The 17,521-nt window shown below is 47.6% G+C and overlaps 1 protein-coding gene across 9 annotated transcripts in view; it reads left to right on the plus strand.

Moving 5' to 3' along the window:
• Positions 1-17,521, plus strand: part of PAK1 (p21 (RAC1) activated kinase 1) — a 69,449-nt gene that overhangs the window by 2,931 nt on the left and 48,997 nt on the right. For 4 of the 9 annotated variants that reach the window (XM_030477263.1, XM_030477268.1, XM_030477264.1 and 1 more), the window contains exon 2: positions 5,174-5,297. The exons of 4 other annotated variants lie outside the window; for them this stretch is intronic. The gene's annotated coding sequence lies outside the window, so the exon portion shown is untranslated. Of the gene's footprint in view, positions 1-5,173; positions 5,298-13,969; positions 13,983-17,521 lie in introns of those variants that run through there. One more of the 9 variants, XM_030477271.1, reaches the window with a different exon arrangement.

The following is a 17,521-nucleotide window of genomic DNA, read 5'->3' on the forward strand; positions in this document are numbered from 1 at the left end:
TCCACCCTTAAAGTGCTCTGGTTTTACAGCTCATCCTGTCAACAGCAGACAGCAGAAGCAAGCAGGCTTTGTGAAGGATCTGACCACTCGTGAGAAACAGACTGAAACCAGGCAGCTAAAACCAAAAGTCACATTACTTTAAAACCTCATCAGTCATTAACCCTTTGACAGGAACAAGGATATCTCTTGTTGGTGTTTTCTCTCTTGGAAGGTGAAAGAATATTGTGTACTGGAATTGTATTGTGTGAAAGAATCATCATGGCATCACAGGCTGGTTTGGGTTGGAAGGGGCCTTAAAGCTCATCCAGTTCCAACCCCCTGCCACGGGCAGGGACACCTTCCACTAGAGCAGGTTGCTCCAAGCCCCTGTGTCCAACCTGGCCTTGAACACTGCCAGGGATGGGGCAGCCACAGCTTCTCTGGGAAAAGTCTGTGCCAGCGCCTCAGCACCCTCACAGGGAAGAGCTTCTGCCTCAGAGCTCATCTCAATCTCCCCTCTGGCAGGTTAAAGCCATTCCCCTTGGCCTGTCCCTACAGGCCCTTGTCCAAAGCCCCTCTCCACATTTCTTGTAGCTCCTTTAGTAGCACAACTTGCACCAGTTCCCTTCATTTTAGCACTTGTTTGTAGGGGTTGGGGGAAGAGGAAACAAGAGAGTGACCTGATTGAGTGCATTTCCAGGGGAATTTGTAGAAAAAGTGGAAGTTTTCTGTTCTGCTTTATGTACCAACACACTCCTGGTGAATTGTCTGGGCTCTAGAGTATCTGCTTAAACTGGCAATCCAAATCTTCCTGATTCCATTCATATATTTAACGATGGCCTGTCTCTATCTCTCACATCTAGTCCAAGATGCAGGTTAAACAGTAACCTTTCCTTCCATGATTTCTTTCCGTCTTGCTGGCTGTGCTCTTTGGACCTGTTTTATAGGTGGTTTATTTCACTCTTAAGCTGATATAACTGCTTTAAAGTCATTCTGTTCCCTACCTCCTGTCTAGAATCGGAGAAGTGATGTGGTGGCGAATCAGGCATCCTTTTACCACCTTAGGCTTGAAAAAAGGAGGAGAAAAAACAAATTAATGGTACAGAAGAAAGGCCCTAATTTGGAAGAATCAGGCCAGCTCAGAAGGCTGCAGAAATAGTAACCACATGTACTCTGTGAAATGAAACAATTTCTCCTGCAGTGGCCCTTTGTGATCCCAATTACCATGGGAGAGGCGATGTGCGTAATGTATTGTGACTGCCTGGAGGTACAGGGTGCCCTGCTGGAACACCTCCTTCATCTAGGTGGGCCTGTAGCTGTGGGACTACAAGGAAGTCAAGTGGTGCATGCAAGTGGGGCATAAAACCTTGTTTCATGCCAATTTTCCCTCTTCTTTTTCCATAGAGTCAGTCCATACCTGTAATCTAAATGGAGAATGGGGGAGGAAAATAATTGCTATTCATAGAATCCCAGAGTGGTTTGGGTTGGAAGGGACCTTAAAGCTCATCCAGCTCCAACCCCCTGCCATGGGCAGGGACACCTTCCACTAGAGCAGGTTGCTCCAAGCCCCTGTGTCCAACCTGGCCTTGAACACTGCCAGGGATGGGGCAGCCACAGCTTCTCTGGGAAAAGTCTGTGCCAGCGCCTCAGCACCCTCACAGGGAAGAGCTTCTGCCTCAGAGCTCATCTCAGTCTCCCCTCTGGCAGGTTAAAGCTGGAGTGAGAAATACTTTGGTTCGAGCTGATGGCTTGTTTCATGTGAGTTTTCTCCTCATTTACATACAGAAGCTTAGTGTAATGTGAAATGTCTTATCACTTCTTTAGCATAAAGCATTTCCAATATAGTTTATTTTGTGCACTTCCATATTCCCAAATGCACGTTCTCTGCTGATCTTAAGATATTTGTGGCTTGGCCACTTAACCCAAACTCCTCTGTAGAAAGAGAAGTGATTCCTTTTGTAAAACTTGGGTTTAATTTCTCTGAGTGAACATTATGCAGTTTCACCAACGAATTCAATTTAAAGGCTTTGTGCCAGGTTGCATCTATCCTTTGCCTTTAGTGGGTGTTTCAAGAATGTCTTATCTCAGTCGTGCTTTGGAGAGGCTGGAAGTCACAGCTGAACATAGAATTCATGTGCCTCCAGAGTTCAGGTTTGTTTGGGGTGAAGGAAAAGCTGATTTCTTTTGGGAACACAAGGGAGGAATATTCCAACCCCCTTTCCCAATCCCGTCTATACTGAAGCTGTTGGATTTATTTCAGCTCTATCCCCGTGCTAACCCCTGTGTAAGGTGCAGTGTGTGTTTGAGGCCCTTCCTGAGCTCTGTAACCCCAGTGTGTGTTGAGATAGAGGGGATAAAACCCAAACAAGTTCAGGCTCATAATGTATCCTTTGCTTTTCTAGTTCATTAAACAGCTCACCTGAGTCTGAACTCTGGTGTCCCTTCATAACACAAGGTAGATTTAACAGTCAGGTCTCAGCTGCAGAGGACCAGGGAGTGCCCAGCACAGAAAGGAATTAACCAACAGGCACATCAGGATTTGAAATGCAATATTGATTAGTTCATTAAAATTAATAAGACACTCAATTAGAAAACTCCCATTACATTTTGCACTTCTGCTGGAAATAGAACCGTGTATCTGTCCTATCCTTTCAGGAATAGCTCACTCCAGACAAATTTGAATGTCATTTTCTGTTGCAAACCACAGAATATGTTAACTCTTAGTGGAGCCCAAGTGTTTGATTCAGTAGAACATTAGTTTTAATAGCCTGGAAGACACAGTCATAGTATAATGTACTAAAAAGTTGCTTTGATTGAGTGTGATCCGAATTAGTGTATAACCGGATTAATGTCATTGTGGTTGGGGTCAAAAACGAAAAGGCAGATGCTCACATTCTGGCTAGTTCTTAGCAAATCAGTCAAAACCTGTTTCAAAACTAAGCCCATCGAGAGCAAAACCTTTGGTTCAAGCTCAGGAGTCAAGGAATAAGTTTGTGAAAGGGAACATTGGTTCACGAAAAGGAAAAGCTTCACATTTTTCCTACTTAAGAAATATCTATATGGCCTTTGTAATACAGAAATGTGATTTTCAGCCTACAGATCTAATTGCCTTGTGGAACCTTAAATGATTTAGAGCTGGATTTCCAGTGAATCTCTCTGCTTTACTAAGTATTGTAATTTGTTAAATATTATCTTTATTACAGGATTTGCTTGAGAGGGTTTGAGCTACTTGACTTGTGGCACTTCTTGCTGAAATGAGGTATTGCTCCAGGAGTACTCAGTCTCCATGCAAGAGAGAGGCTGGAGGAAGATAAAGATATAAAATGAAGATCATAGAATCATAGAATGGTTTGGGTTGAAGGGACCTTAAAGCTCCTCCAGCTCCAAGCCCCTGCCACGGGCAGGGACACCTTCCACTAGAGCAGGTTGCTCCAAGCCCCTGTGTCCAACCTGGCCTTGAACACTGCCAGGGATGGGGCAGCCACAGCTTCTCTGGGAAAAGTCTGTGCCAGCGCCTCAGCACCCTCACAGGGAAGAGCTTCTGCCTCAGAGCTCATCTCAATCTCTCCTTTTGTGGTTCATCTCATGGATGTGGTCACTCTATATTCTTTTTTTCCATGGAAGTTAGAATTTTCTTGCCCAGGACATCTCCCTCTTCTGTTTAACCACCAAACATTAACCACAAGCTTATAGTTCACATCCCTGTTTTATGCCTTGCCATTGTGCTCATCTTCAGTCCCACTTTGGAACAATCGGGACAGCTTTGAGAATATTGGATAAGCTTTGGGAGCTGAACTCAAAGGAGCAGCCTAGAAGTGAATGGTGCTAATGCCACATAGCCTTTCCTCAAAACCACCCACTTTGTGATGATCCAAGGAATTGGTGTAGTTCTCTGGGGAAAAGTAAGCATGTTGTGGGGGTGTGGTAAGGTGTTTGATGCTTTCTGTTCAGCTCCAAGATTCTGGAGATGTGAGAGCTGTGCAGAAATCTGTGTCATATAAAAGAGACTTCTCCCACTCTCATCTCTAGAGAGAAATGTCAGAATTTGATCCATGTGTGCCTTGAAGACTTAAAAAATGAGATTTAAGCACACAGAGGCTTTGGTTTGAGCCTCGAGTTCCTCAGTTTTGGGGGGGAAGTGAGGGCATTGACTGCATCTTCACAGCAACATTAACATTATAACTAAATTAACCCCAGTCAGTGAAATCTTCACTTACAGAAAAGCAGAGAAGTTGTGAGGGGAGGAAGGAGCGGGAACTGCAGCACCAGTGGCAAGTATTGTGTCACCCTTATGTTCATCTATTACAAAAGAATCTGTCTTAATTTCTGGCTTATCGTATTTCGTGTTCTTGCATCAGCCTCTGTGCCTTGGTAATAAGGTGTCTGCTAAAAATTGCACTCTCTTACATTAGTCTGTCTTCTAAATTCTTCTACATGATTTTTACTTCCTTGGTAGCAGAGAGAATGATGAAAAAGGCTATATCAAACTCAGAGCAGCAGGAGCCTCATCCACCACCAACCAGTGCCAAAGCAGCCTGAAAGAGAGGGACTAGAACTTTTCCAGGCCTGCTTTAATCCCTTCCTTATGTTCCTAAACCAGATTTTGAAGAGTATGAACCAAATTAAACTAACACATCACCTTGATGAAGCTGTAGATGAGTCAGACCAGTGCCTGTCCTTCTTTCCATACTGGGGAGCCACTGAATCATGGAATCAACCAGGTTGGAAAAGACCTTTAAGCTCATCCAGTCCAACTGTTCCCCAGCACTGCCAAGGCCACCACTAACCCATGGCACTGAGGCCTCGGCTACACGGGGTGTGAACACTTGCAGGGCCGGTGACTCCAGCCCTGCCCTGGGCAGCCTGTTCCAATGCCTGAGCACCCTTTGGGGAAGGAATTGTTCCTCATCCCCATCTAAACCTGCCCTGGTGCAGCTTGAGGCCGTTTCCTCTTGTCCCATCCCTTGTTCCTTGGGAGCAGAGACCAGCCCCCTCCTGGCTCCATCCTCCTGTCAGGTAGTACAGAGTACAGCCGTACAGTACAGGTACAGTTGTCAGAGCCCTGACAATCACACTAAACTTAACTTACAGCATGTATGTGGCAACTAATTTTTGTGGTTTTCCTTCTTTTCTCTGTTCCTTCCGTATCTCTCTTACAGCCTTCTTTCTTTGTTTTCCTTTTGCCTTTCTACAGAAACACTGTTCACCTCCTGCTTATCTTTACTCTCCTTGGCTACCCCTAAGACTGATGAGAAACAGAGTCCTCACACATCTGTGATCCTGAAGATACCGGGCAAACACAGATGAGCAGCAGGGAGGTAAAATACGTTGTCCTCCATCTCAGTAAGAAGCAGTTTCAGGGCTTGGGAGGAGGATGAAGACTGGATAGGGGAGGAAACCTTAGACTCATTGCCTTTCTCTATCAAGCAAGCTGGTTTGCTGATGAGATATCTGGGAATATTTAAATGTGTAGATCTAATTTAGAAAGGCTGAGGAATTGTAGACTCACAGAACTAACTGGGTTGGATGAGATCTTTAAGACCATCGAGTCCAACCGTTCCCCAGCAGTGCCAAAGCCACCACTAACCCATGGCACTGAGGCCTCGGCTACACGGGGTGTGAACACTTGCAGGGCCGGTGACTCCAGCCCTGCCCTGGGCAGCCTGTTCCAATGCCTGAGCACCCTTTGGGGAAGGAATTGTTCCTCATCTCCATCTAAACCTGCCCTGGTGCAGCTTGAGGCTGTTTCCTCTTGTCCCATCCCTTGTTCCTTGGGAGCAGAGACTGACCCCTCCTGGCTCCATCCTCCTGTCAGGCAGTTGCAGAGAGCGAGAAGGTCCCCCCTGAGCCTTCTCTTCTCCAGACTAAACCCCCCCAGGTCCCTCAGCCGTTCCTCATCACACTTGTGCTCCAGGCCCTGCACCAGCTCCATTGCCCTTCTCTGGCCCCGCTCCAGCACCTCAATGTCCCTCTTGCAGTGAGGGGCCCAGAACTGAACACAGGATTTGAGGTGCAGCCTCACCAGTGCCCAGCACAGAGGAGGTGAGTGTAGGGCTGGGGAGGGCAAAAGCAGGACTTTGCTCAAGAAGAAAAAGCAAAAAGCTCAAGATTCCTTCAGCACTCTCCTGAAAGCCAGAAAGTAGAGCACAAGCAGTGTAAAGAACTGTATCCCTCTGTGTAGGCTGTCTGTAAATGGAGGCAGACGGTCACAGGCGGTGTTTGAATTCGAGGTTCAATAAAGGCACATCCTTCAGTTAGACGAGGCAAAGCAGTGTCAGCTGTTGGAGTTCAAACCCAGGATCTAAATACCTCAACAACTTGTCATCAAGTGACTCACTGCACTGTCATAGTCAGAATTCTGGCTTTCACATCAAAGTTCTACTTGCTGAAACAGCGTCCTGCCAGCTCATATTAACAGCTCCCCCCTCCCAGACTTGTCTTCAGTTTACTTGTGGTAAAGAAGAGGGGATTTGGGGGGACAGGGTGGGAGAAAGCAGCAAGAGGAGGTTAAATGATCAGAAATCTCATTACCCCTTCCTTGTAGTCAGCTTTTCATTTGTTCTGTGTGTCTCTAAACGAGGCCATGAGTTGCAAAAGATAAACATTCACAAGGGGTGAGCTGGCCGTAGTTATAGGAATTTAGTCATTTACTTGGTCCAACCAAAAATGTCTCGTGTGCAATGTCTTCTTTTAAAAGTATTGGCTACTTTAAACAAATGCCAACGTTGAAATGATCTCAGCTTGACTTCCTTGGCCTCCTGCAGCTCACCAGCGGATCATCAGCATCATGGATTTGTTTTTTGCTTAATTCACATCATCAATTTTATTTTAGATGCTCCTTGCTTTTTTTGAGAGCCAGTCCTTTCCAAAACTAGGTACATCCTGCAAGAGCCCTTCCTGCCTTCTGATCCAATACTTACTCATCCTGGGATCTAGTCCAAATGCCACCAGCAGGGCTTGTGTGGGCTTCTTCTGTTCGCTTCAAAACCATTTCATCACACGCTGACATGTGGCAGCATTAAATGCAGAAGTGTGCACTTCAGGAGGTGATGGGCACGGAGATTAGAAGCAGCTCACCTGAGCAGTAAGTGACTTTCTGCTCTTAACATCAGACCTGCTTCTGTCATCAAGCTTAAGTTGAGCATTACAGCAGATGCCTTGTGTACCTGACTGTGTTCAGTTGCTCTTTGGATCCCACCCTCTTCTTTTGGCTCAGTCTGGAGGAGCAGTGACTTCAACAAGGTGATCTCATCCGACGTGTGGTGTGGTTGGGTTTGCTTTTGAAGACGTGAGGTTCTGTTCCATCTGCGCTTCCTGTAGCTATAGGTAAATCCTCAGAAATCCAGCGGGATGAGCATGTGGGATCTCTGTGGTCTGTCTTCCTTTCTCATGAATTCACACGCTTCCCTTCTGTGGTGGGGCTCTTGTGAGCGTTGTTTTAGCTTTCACAGGGTGAGCAGTGAAAGGTTTCTATATAAAGCGTAACCTGTGCTAGTTTCAGCATCAAGCCTGTTTGACCTCTCTGGGAGGGCTCTGATCCTGCATTCCTAATGAACTAACTACAAATTTAGATGGAAAGAGCCTGCGGGTGACTTTGCATTCTTCTCGACTAACAGATGAGAACCTTGTGTTTTGTTTTCTTCCCCCAAACCAGTCCCCCCCATCACAAGACTATAAAGCAGGGATGTGGCTCTTGGCAACTGTTTTCCTTTTGATGTGGTCAACTCAAAATTACTGTTAAAAGTGTGATTCTGAACTTGCATTTTCTTGGAGACTAAATGTGTGATGAAAGGATGAGAGGTTCTCTCTCCACCTGCTGGGACCGTGCTTCTCATTTGGGGTGTTTTGGAGGATCAGGGGATGAAGCTTGACAGAGCTGAGCTCATCGTGGCACGCAGCCATCCAAAGGCAAGGGTGCTTCTCCCTTTCAGCACTTGGCTGGGAGGTGACCTGGCAGAAACCTTAACAGAGCAATTGAAGTGAACATAGCTGTGGTGTAGTATTAAAGATCCTAGAGCTGTCGGTAGGTTTGGAACCTGGGTGTAAAGACCGTAAGACATCTGGTGGCCACTCAGGATTAGCTCACAAGTAAGTGCCTTTTTACTCTTGAAAGATCTGTCTGGCATTGTGGTACCTGCTGTAAAGAGCTTTTTAGTTTGGTTATGTTGTTCTTACCTTCCTCTGTCCCCAAACTCTGTGCACCTCTAGCATCTGCCCCATCAGCTCCTGCTGGACCTGCTTATGCTCCGTATCTGGAAGTCCTCGTGTGATTTTTGACTCCTCTCTAACTAGTTCTCTGTCTTTAATAAATGTATTTGGGAGACAGAGCCTGGCAGAATATTATAGAATCCCAGCCTGGTTTGGGTTGGAAGGGTCCTTAAAGCTCATCCAATTCCAACCCCCTGCCACGGGCAGGGACACCTTCCACTAGAGCAGGTTGCTCCAAGCCCCTGTGTCCAACCTGGCCTTGAACACTGCCAGGGATGGGGCAGCCACAGCTTCTCTGGGCACCCTGTGCCAGCGCCTCAGCACCCTCACAGGGAAGAACTTCTGCCTAAGAGCTCATCTCAATCTCCCCTCTGGCAGGTTAAAGCCATTCCCCTTGTCCTGTCCCTACAGGCCCTTGTCAAACGTCCCTTGGGTATAACATCATGTTGCTTTATCTCTGAATACCCTGGAATACATACAGAAAGACTTGGGCAACATTTGTGGCTCCAAATTCATAGCCAAGATGAAAACAAGATGAGATCCTTTCATGTTGTCAGGACCCGTGCAGCAGGTATTCAGAAAGATCTGCTGGGCATGAAGGAACAAAATAAAACTGTAGGTTTATTTTCCTTCTTTCCTCATTTTTTTCCCTAACCTGGGGCCATAACTCTCTCAGTAGCCCATGGGTTTCAGTGGGAACAGTCAGTGACTGTCTTAGCAGCGCTTGGGAGGGCCTAACCTCGAGAACAAAAGTAGTGTTTCATGTGGTTACAGACTGAAAGATGTGGGTAGGCATCTAGTGGGAATCCAGCGAGCGCGTGGGAGCTCGATTCCCTCGGAAACTGTTGGGATTTGGCACCTAAGATGGTAAGGTATTTTTAAAACCTCTTAAATATCTTTCTGACAATTGGGTCTGATGTTGCTCATCAGCGTGAGGGGTTGAGGGCTGGGGGGATTTGGGCTTTTGCTGCCTTTGATCCTTGTTACTTTCCAGCAGATAAACAGGAGCAAATAGGAGGAAAGCAACAGAACTGACTTTGGGGCTGGAGGGATTGATGCAGAACGGAGATGAAAGAGCTCTATGCTTATGTACTTTTATTAACCAAGGAGGGCAGGCCTGTTTATGGGCTTCTGAAGGGTATAAATGCCAAGGAATGGAGGGTGGGGAAAAAGGAAACTGTTTGAGTCTCTGCTCTGTGAGTGCCTGAGCAGGCAGGTAGTTTCACACACAGCCTTGTGTGAAAGGAACATTGAACTGGAGTGTTACAGGGATGTTGCTGGTGAGGAACAGAAGCACTTTGTGTGGCAGCAAAGAAGGTGCCTGCTTTGGTACTTCGGTCAGGGCGAAACGTTTCAATCTGTAGATGTTTGTACCTCGGATTAACCTGGTGTCTGTCAGTGTCATCACGCTGCACAAAAGGTACTTTCCATGTGTGCCACGTCAGGAGGAGCCCAGGCTGAAACCCTGCTTCAGGCCCCGATAGCTCCAGTCCCAAACTTGTATTGTTAGTGCTTGGATCTCCACCCTGTGTTAAAGTGGAGCTGGCTGCCATGGTGACACAGTTTAATCTCACTGATCTCCTTGTGGTATCTAAAGACTAAACCAGGAAGGAAAGGACGGGACAGCCATGCGGGGTGCAGGTTGCTGTGAGGGGGAGAGCAGGGACAGCAGGTAGGTGAAACGGTCTGTCTTGGGACTGCTCTTCTGAGATAGAATCCCAGACTGGTTTGGGTTGAAGGGACCTTTAAGCTCCTCCAGTTCCAACCCCCTGCCATGGGCAGGGACACCTTCCACTAGAGCAGGTTGCTCCAAGCCCCTGTGTCCAACCTGGCCTTGAACCCTGCCAGGGATGGGGCAGCCACAGCTTCTCTGGGCACCCTGTGCCAGCGCCTCAGCACCCTCACAGGGAAGAGCTTCTGCCTCAGAGCTCATCTCAATCTCCCCTCTGGCAGGTTAAAGCCATTCCCCTTGGCCTGTCCCTCCAAGCCCTTGTCCAAAGCCCCTCTCCAGGTTTCCTGGAGCCCCTTTAGGCACTGGAGCTGCTCTAAGGTCTCCCCTTCAGGAGCCTTCTCTTCTCCAGGCTGCCCCAGCCCAGCTCTCTCAGCCTGGCTCCAGAGCAGAGCTGCTCCAGCCCTCGCAGCAGCTCCGGGGCCTCCTCTGGCCTCGCTCCAGCAGCTCCACGTCCCTCTTGTGCTGTTGCCCCAGAGCTGGATCAGGGCTGCAGGGGGGGTCTCCCCAGAGCGCAGCAGAGGGGCAGGATCCCCTCCCTGACCTGCTGCTCACGCTCTGGGGATGCCCCCAGCACACGGGCGGGTTCTGGAGTTCTTCATTTTCCTGTGCTGGATGTTAGGACTTTGCTTTTTATATCCATTAGATCATAAGTATTACATACATTAGGATATACTCCATTAGGATTAGGGTATGTTGTGGAGTGCTTGATACAAAGGTATTGAAATATTACTTACGGTTGATAAAGCCAGAGCAGAGAACATCATGTCTTAACTGCTGAAGGTACTGGGGACACAAGGACAATTTTTGTAGCCAGTAGATCAAAGGAACTAATTTGAGATCAATAAAAAAGGAAAAATTAGACCACATAAGTAAGTTAGATATTAATAAATATATATATTAGTAAGTCACCAGAGCTGGATGGTGTTCAACCAAGAGTCCTGAGGAACTTGAATGTGAAGCTGCGGAGCTGCTGGCCAAGCTGTATCGTTTGTCACTACAGACACCCGCTGTGCCGGAGGACTGGGCAGTTGCCAATGTAATTCCCATCTATAAAAAGGGCTCCAGAGGGGATCCTGGGAGCAGCACACCAGAGATTAGGAGTGGGAAGCTCTGTAATAGGGATCTCTGAATACACAGCTAAATGTTAACTGTTGGGAAGGGGTCAGTGTGGCATCGGAACATGAAAATCCTGCTGCCCCAGCCCATGATGTTCTGTGGGGTGTCACTAAGAAAGGGTGGAATCTATTTGGATTTTCACAAAAATTCTGTCTATATCTTAAGCTCCTACAAGTTTGGACGAGAGGTTATTTTATAGTTTGGATGCTGCATGAATATTAAGAAGTAAAAAAATTGGGGTTGATTTAACTTTTCAGGATGGAGAGCGAAACATTGCTGCAGCAGCAACGAAAAAAGCCACCATTATCGTCAGGAAAGGGATGATCAGTATCATTTTGCTTCGGTATAAATGCTTGATGCACCTGTATTTTGTGCGTGACGTGCAGTTCTGGTCTCCACATTGCCAGAAGGTCACAGTGGCATTGCAGAAGGGCAGCTAAAAGGGTCAGGGAGATGGGCTGTGATCCAAGGAGAAGCTAAAATGGGACTCTTCTTTTTGGCAGGAGGGGAGGAACATGGGCGAGCTGAAATGATAAAGTCAGCGTAGGTGAATCTGCAGCATCCATCGCATCCTGTGCTGAGGATGTTCCCCTCACATCAAGGAATCTTTTGATAAAACAACCTGGACTTTGATTTTCAAATAGATAAAAGCAGCTCTCGGTGCCTAAAGAGTGTACAAGAAACCTGGAGAGGGGCTTTGGACAAGGGCCTCGATTCTATGAAGGAGCCTGCTAGTGCCGTGGAGAACTGGTGCTTGTGGCATTGGAATAGGTGGAATTTGGTGATGGGCTTTGCAGCGCTCCTCCGTGCAGGGCAGATCCCTTTGCAAGACAGTCTGCATGACCCATCCTTTCCCCAGGGCTCTCTCCTGCAGGTTTCCAGAGGAAGTGATTATCCAGGCTGCTGGCAAGTGTTGGACACTCCCGTGTGTGCATGCTCAGGTGGTTGGTTGCTTTAATTATAACTGACTTATCCCTCATAGAAGTGATTCTTTTAATGCTGCCTTCAGCAGGGTGTGCATGTGAACCTCGTTTTAATTACGGGTGAGGAATCTGTTTTACATAACTATATCCCAGGTTCTCATGAGAGAGTGAAAACAGCCCCGAGGGACTGATGAAGAGTCATTGGTTGCCTCACCGATGAGAGGCCTGATTGGGATCTCTCTTTGGTTCTCTCTACCTGTGGGACTTGCTCCAGGCTGGCTGACATCCAGAGGTTGAGCTAATGCAGAGGGATTGCCTCCTCACAGCTTTATTTTGGGACAACTAATTTGGGGTTCTGGCGAGATACAGGGGTGGTGGCTGCAGCTCTGCCTGAGGTTGTTGTCTATGGAGTGGGAATAGAATCATAGAATCACAGAATGGTTTGGGTTGGAAAGGACCTTAAGATCATCCAGTTCCAACCCCCTGCCATGGTCAGGGGCATCTCGCACTAGACCATGTCACCCAAGGCTCTGTCCAACCTGGCCTTGAACACTGCCAGGGATGGAGCATTTATCACTTCTTTGGGCAGCCCGTTCCAGGGCCTCACCACCCTCACGGTAAAGAACTTCTTCCTTATATCTAGCCCGAACTTCTCCTGTTTCAGTTTAAACCCGTTCCCCCTTGTCCTATTGCTACAGTGCCTGATGAATAGCTGAATGGGATGTGAATCTGCTTCCAAGCTCTTTCAGCTGTGACTTGATGTTGACTCAGACGACTTCTTCCACTATGCCCAGTGTCAGGGTATTAGTTTTGAGCACTCTGTTCACCCATCTCCTTGGAGCAGGAGTGCCTGTTGCCAACAAAGTCCCCACCATCCAGTCAAGTTGCTTCAGATGTTGTGGTGGTGCCAGTGGGATTGGGTCATGGTGAGTCTCTGACTCTTTGACAATGAAAACAAATCACACTGGAAGTCAGGAACAAACCTTTTAGAGGTGGTTGTGTAGTTCTTGGTTTGCTTTTTAAAACATTGTCAACTAAAGTTTTCTTTGGGTTATAAAACCTCAGGGAGAAGCTGAATAAAATGTTTCTGTACATTTAAGGAGGGAAAACCAGGAGGTATTTTGTTGTTTTAGTTTCTCTTAAGAAGATGAAGCTGTGGCTGCCCCATCCCTGGCAGTGTTCAAGGCCAGGTTGGACACAGGGGCTTGGAGCAACCTGCTCTAGTGGAAGGTGTCCCTGCCTGTGGCAGGGGGTTGGAACTGGAGGAGCTTTAAGGTCCCTTCCAACCAAAACCAGTCTGTGATTCTAAGAAGAAAGAAGTGATAAAGGTGTTAAAACTCAATTGTTACGCTACTGGCAGCAGAGCATGTAAATAAAAGAGAATCTCTTTCGCTGTGCCTAAAGAGAAATATGAAAAACAAACCACAAGCTCTTTAAAGATGCTAATGAATTTTATGAGTCAAACCTGGCTTGTCCTTAGCATCTGCTGCTTGTTTACAGCGGCTGAAGAGAGCATCGCTTTAAGCTCCCCATGACCCAGCGGTGGGAGGGTAGAAACAGAAAACCCAGAACCAGAGCAGGACAGGAGTCTGGAAACCCACATTGTGTTTCTCCTCTGCTGTAAACTCCTGTGTCCTTTCTCACCTCACTTGAACCATGTCCTCAGTTCATAGGTGGATAGTGAAGCTGTTGTGCACTTTCGGGTATTCCATGTTACCCATCAGGAGTTATTCCTTCGCCCTCATTAGTAACATTTCGTCACTGAGTAGTGTTTTATGGAGGGATGCTTTGCTGTGAATTCCTTAAAATTGAGAAAAAAGAGCCTGAAACTTTATGAACCTCTGGCGTAGGCAGAAAGACTTGGGTTTGTGTGTGTGTGTGGAGTATTATCCTTTTCTGCAGAAACCCTTGCTCATTTTCCCTTCCAAAACCATTTCAGGCTTTTTCTTTATTCCAAGTCTTTAATTCAGATGCAGAGAAACATCAGATAGTTGGTTCTTTCTGAAAGCTCCACAGATAAGCAGGTGCTTCCATTCGCTGTGAGGGTGCTGAGCAGGGGGTTGGAACCAGATGAGCTTTAAGGTTCCTTCCAACCCAAACCAGTTCGTGATTTTGTGTGTACATAAACCATAAACAAACAAATAAGAACATCCTAAGGAGCAATATAAAGCATGATGCTTTCTGGGGTGCTGCTCAGCTGTAAAGCTGTGAGTGAAGGGAGATTTTGTCCATACAGATCTCCTAAACCTCAGTGCTTTGAGTTTTACTCTGTTTTCTTCAGCTTCATAGGCAGCCAGTGTCTGGAGCTGAGGCCCTTAGGTACACTTTAGTGTCCCCAAAAGACCTGCCAACTCAGCTAAGCTTTTGGGCTTGAAAGAGATGAGCTGTGAAGCTTGAATTGTGACTGGGTGCTTCTAGCTCTGGGAGGCTGTAATGATGGTGACCTTTTGAAACCTTGTTCAAACTGTTTTTGTTGCACTCAGACAGGAATGTCATGTTCTTTGTTCCGCCTCCTAAAAAGCAAACCTTTGTGTATAGGCTGCTTGCAGCTTTTATAGTTTGATATATATGGGTCAGGGGAGGAAGCAGGCGTAGCCTGTTACATGTTCTCAAGCTGCTGAAAAAGTCCTTCTGAATATACGAGGGAGGTTTTAACATCCCAGCTGAGTTTTTACAAACAACCTCTGTCTGGATTAGGAATAGAAATAAACCCCCAAATCTGAATTGCTTCCAGCTTCTGTGCACACAAGTGAGTGGGCCAGCTCTTCTCTGAGACAGACCTGTATGTGGTGAAGGGATCCGTGTTTAATCCTGAACATTTCCTTCCCCTGGAAATAAACCAGGATAAAACTATGCATTCAGTAGTCAGGTAAAGGTTTGCACTGCCTTTTGAAACCATTGGAAGGGTTCTTCTTGATGCCTGCACACCTTTAGGTATGTATCTTCACAGAAGCACAGACTGGTTGAGGTTGGAAGAGGCCTCTGCAGATCATCTGGTCCAACCTCCTGTGCTCAAGTCGGGCCAGCTAAAGCCAGTTGTCCATGGTGGTGTCCGTACAGCTTTTTGAGTATCTCCAAGGATGGAGACTCCACAACCTCTCTGGGCAACCTGTGCCAGTGTGTGGTCACCCTCAGAGTAAAGAAGGTTTTCCTCATGGTCAGATGGACCCTCCCCTCTACCAGGGATGGGGCAGCCACAGCTTCTCTTTAATGTGTCCTTAAAGCCAGGAGACCTCTGTTGCAAAGGTTCTCCTGCTGTGTGGAGCTTCTCCTGAGGTGGTGGTGTCACGCACATGTACAACTTAGTGTGTGAATGCTCCATCCCTGGCAGTGTTCAAGGCCAGGTTGGACAGAGCCTTGGGCAACATCATCTAGTGCGAGGTGATGCTGCCCATGGCAGGGAGTTGGAACTAGATGATCTTAAGGTCCTTTCCAACCCAAACCATTCTATGGTTCTCTGTTATGCCTGTCTGAGGATACAAGTCTGCCATGAGGACTTTCTGTGATTTCAACTCAGCCAGCCTTAACTCGTGCTATTTGCTTTGGAAATGAGAGTTTCAGCTGGTGCTGCTGAGCCAGCTGATGGTTCTGTTCCACATTTAGCACTCTTATTTTTAGTTCTTTCCTTAATTCCTTCTGTAAATAATTTTAGAAGACTTAGCATTCATTCGGGAGAAGCTGGTGTATTGCAGGCCGCGAGACTAGCAGCAGGTGCTGGAAGTAATCACTCTCCTAAATTAAGCAACACTTTGCAAGGCAGTAGGTTAATTTCGGGGTAAGCAACGTGCATACAGATTCTTAGAATCAGCTGGATCGGGACCCAGTGAGTGACTCAAGGCTTTGTGTGGCTTTCAGGGCATGAAGTGTTGCACTGAAGACTTTTGTTTGTAGAGGAAACTGGGGCCGTGCTTGAACTTCTGTTGAAATCCCAGGTACAGCTACAGGTTGGGCAGAGAAGTGAGTGAGAACAGCCCTGAGGAGAAGGACTTGGGGGTGTTGGGTGAGGAGAAGCTCCCCATGACCCGGCTTCAATGTGTGCTTGAGCCCAGAACCCCCCCGTGTGCTGGGCTGCACCCCCAGAGCATGAGCAGCAGGTCAGGGAGGGGATCCTGCCCCTCTGCTGCGCTCTGGGGAGCCCCCCCCTGCAGCCCTGATCCAGCTCTGGGGCAACAGCACAAGAGGGACGTGGAGCTGCTGGGGCGAGGCCAGAGGAGGCCCCGGAGCTGCTGCGAGGGCTGGAGCAGCTCTGCTCTGGAGCCATGCTGGGAGAGCTGGGCTGGGGCAGCCTGGAGAAGAGAAGGCTCCTGAAGGGACACCTTAGAGCAGCTCCAGTGCCTAAAGGGGCTCCAGGAAACCTGGAGAGGGGCTTTGGACAAGGGCCTGTAGGGACAGGACAAGGGGAATGGCTTTAACCTGCCCGAGGGGAGATTGAGATGAGCTCTGAGGCAGAAGCTCTTCCCTGTGAGGGTGCTGAGGCGCTGGCACAGGGTGCCCAGAGAAGCTGTGGCTGCCCCATCCCTGGCAGTGTTCAAGGCCAGGTTGGACACAGGGGCTTGGAGCAACCTGCTCTAGTGGAAGGTGTCCCTGCCCGTGGCAGGGGGTTGGAGCTGGATGAGCTTTAAGGTCCCTTCCAACACAAACCATTCAATGATGACTCTCGAGTCTGTATGGATCTTCTGATAGTGGATGCTTTGTGGGTTTAACAGATGGTCCAAATGTGTATTGATGCCCTCAAATCATCTGAGTGTATTCTGCGTGGTGCTGTGAGATGCCTGCAAAGCTTGGAAATGAGAGGTGCACTGGGCAAGAGTTGGGTGGATGGTGATTTAATGACAGGAGCATAGAAATGTGCTCACCTTGCACACATTTTTCTGGGCAGCCTTTTCAAAAGGGGTCAGAATTTGACCTCTCTTAAATATTGTGTGATTGAAGGCAGGGAAATCTTGTTCCCCAGAGGATGTGGCTCTCTGTGGGCTGCAGGAATTGAAAGCATCAGGTAATGCAACCACCACATACTCAGCAAATGGCTTACAGCCTGGTTTTCTGAATGGACTCCTGGAAGAGAAACCAGAGGACCAAACATCCTCAGCTCTGAATCTCTGGATCTTGGGATGGAGAAGGTCACTTAAGAATACTGCTTTGCATCTTTCTCACTGCCTGCCTTAAACTCAGCTTCTCCATATCTCTTTTCCAGGCTGCACAAAGAATTTGTAATGCTTTCTGTTATCAAAAGCAGAACTTGATGGAGAAGGAATCCCGTCCCTTACCAAAGATATGAATGCTGCCATTAGGGAACTTGGACACATTAATAACACCCCATCAGTCTGTCCTCTGCAATAAAACGTGTCGAGCAAATTGCTGTAACATTAGACTGAAACTTGGAAGTGATGTTGTGGGGCAATTTGATTCTGTTCTCCTAAAATACCCCTGGAGAACGTCCAACTGTAGCTCTGCTCTGATCCCAGGGCTGTGCTGTGGATGCCCTGAACACTCACACGTGAGCAGCACGCTCTGGCAGCATGGTCTGTGATGGTGTTAGAAAGCTGTGATATCTGGTTTGCTC

Source organism: Strigops habroptila, chromosome 2 (genome assembly GCF_004027225.2).
Source record: "Strigops habroptila isolate Jane chromosome 2, bStrHab1.2.pri, whole genome shotgun sequence".
Classification (NCBI taxonomy): domain Eukaryota; kingdom Metazoa; phylum Chordata; class Aves; order Psittaciformes; family Psittacidae; genus Strigops; species Strigops habroptila.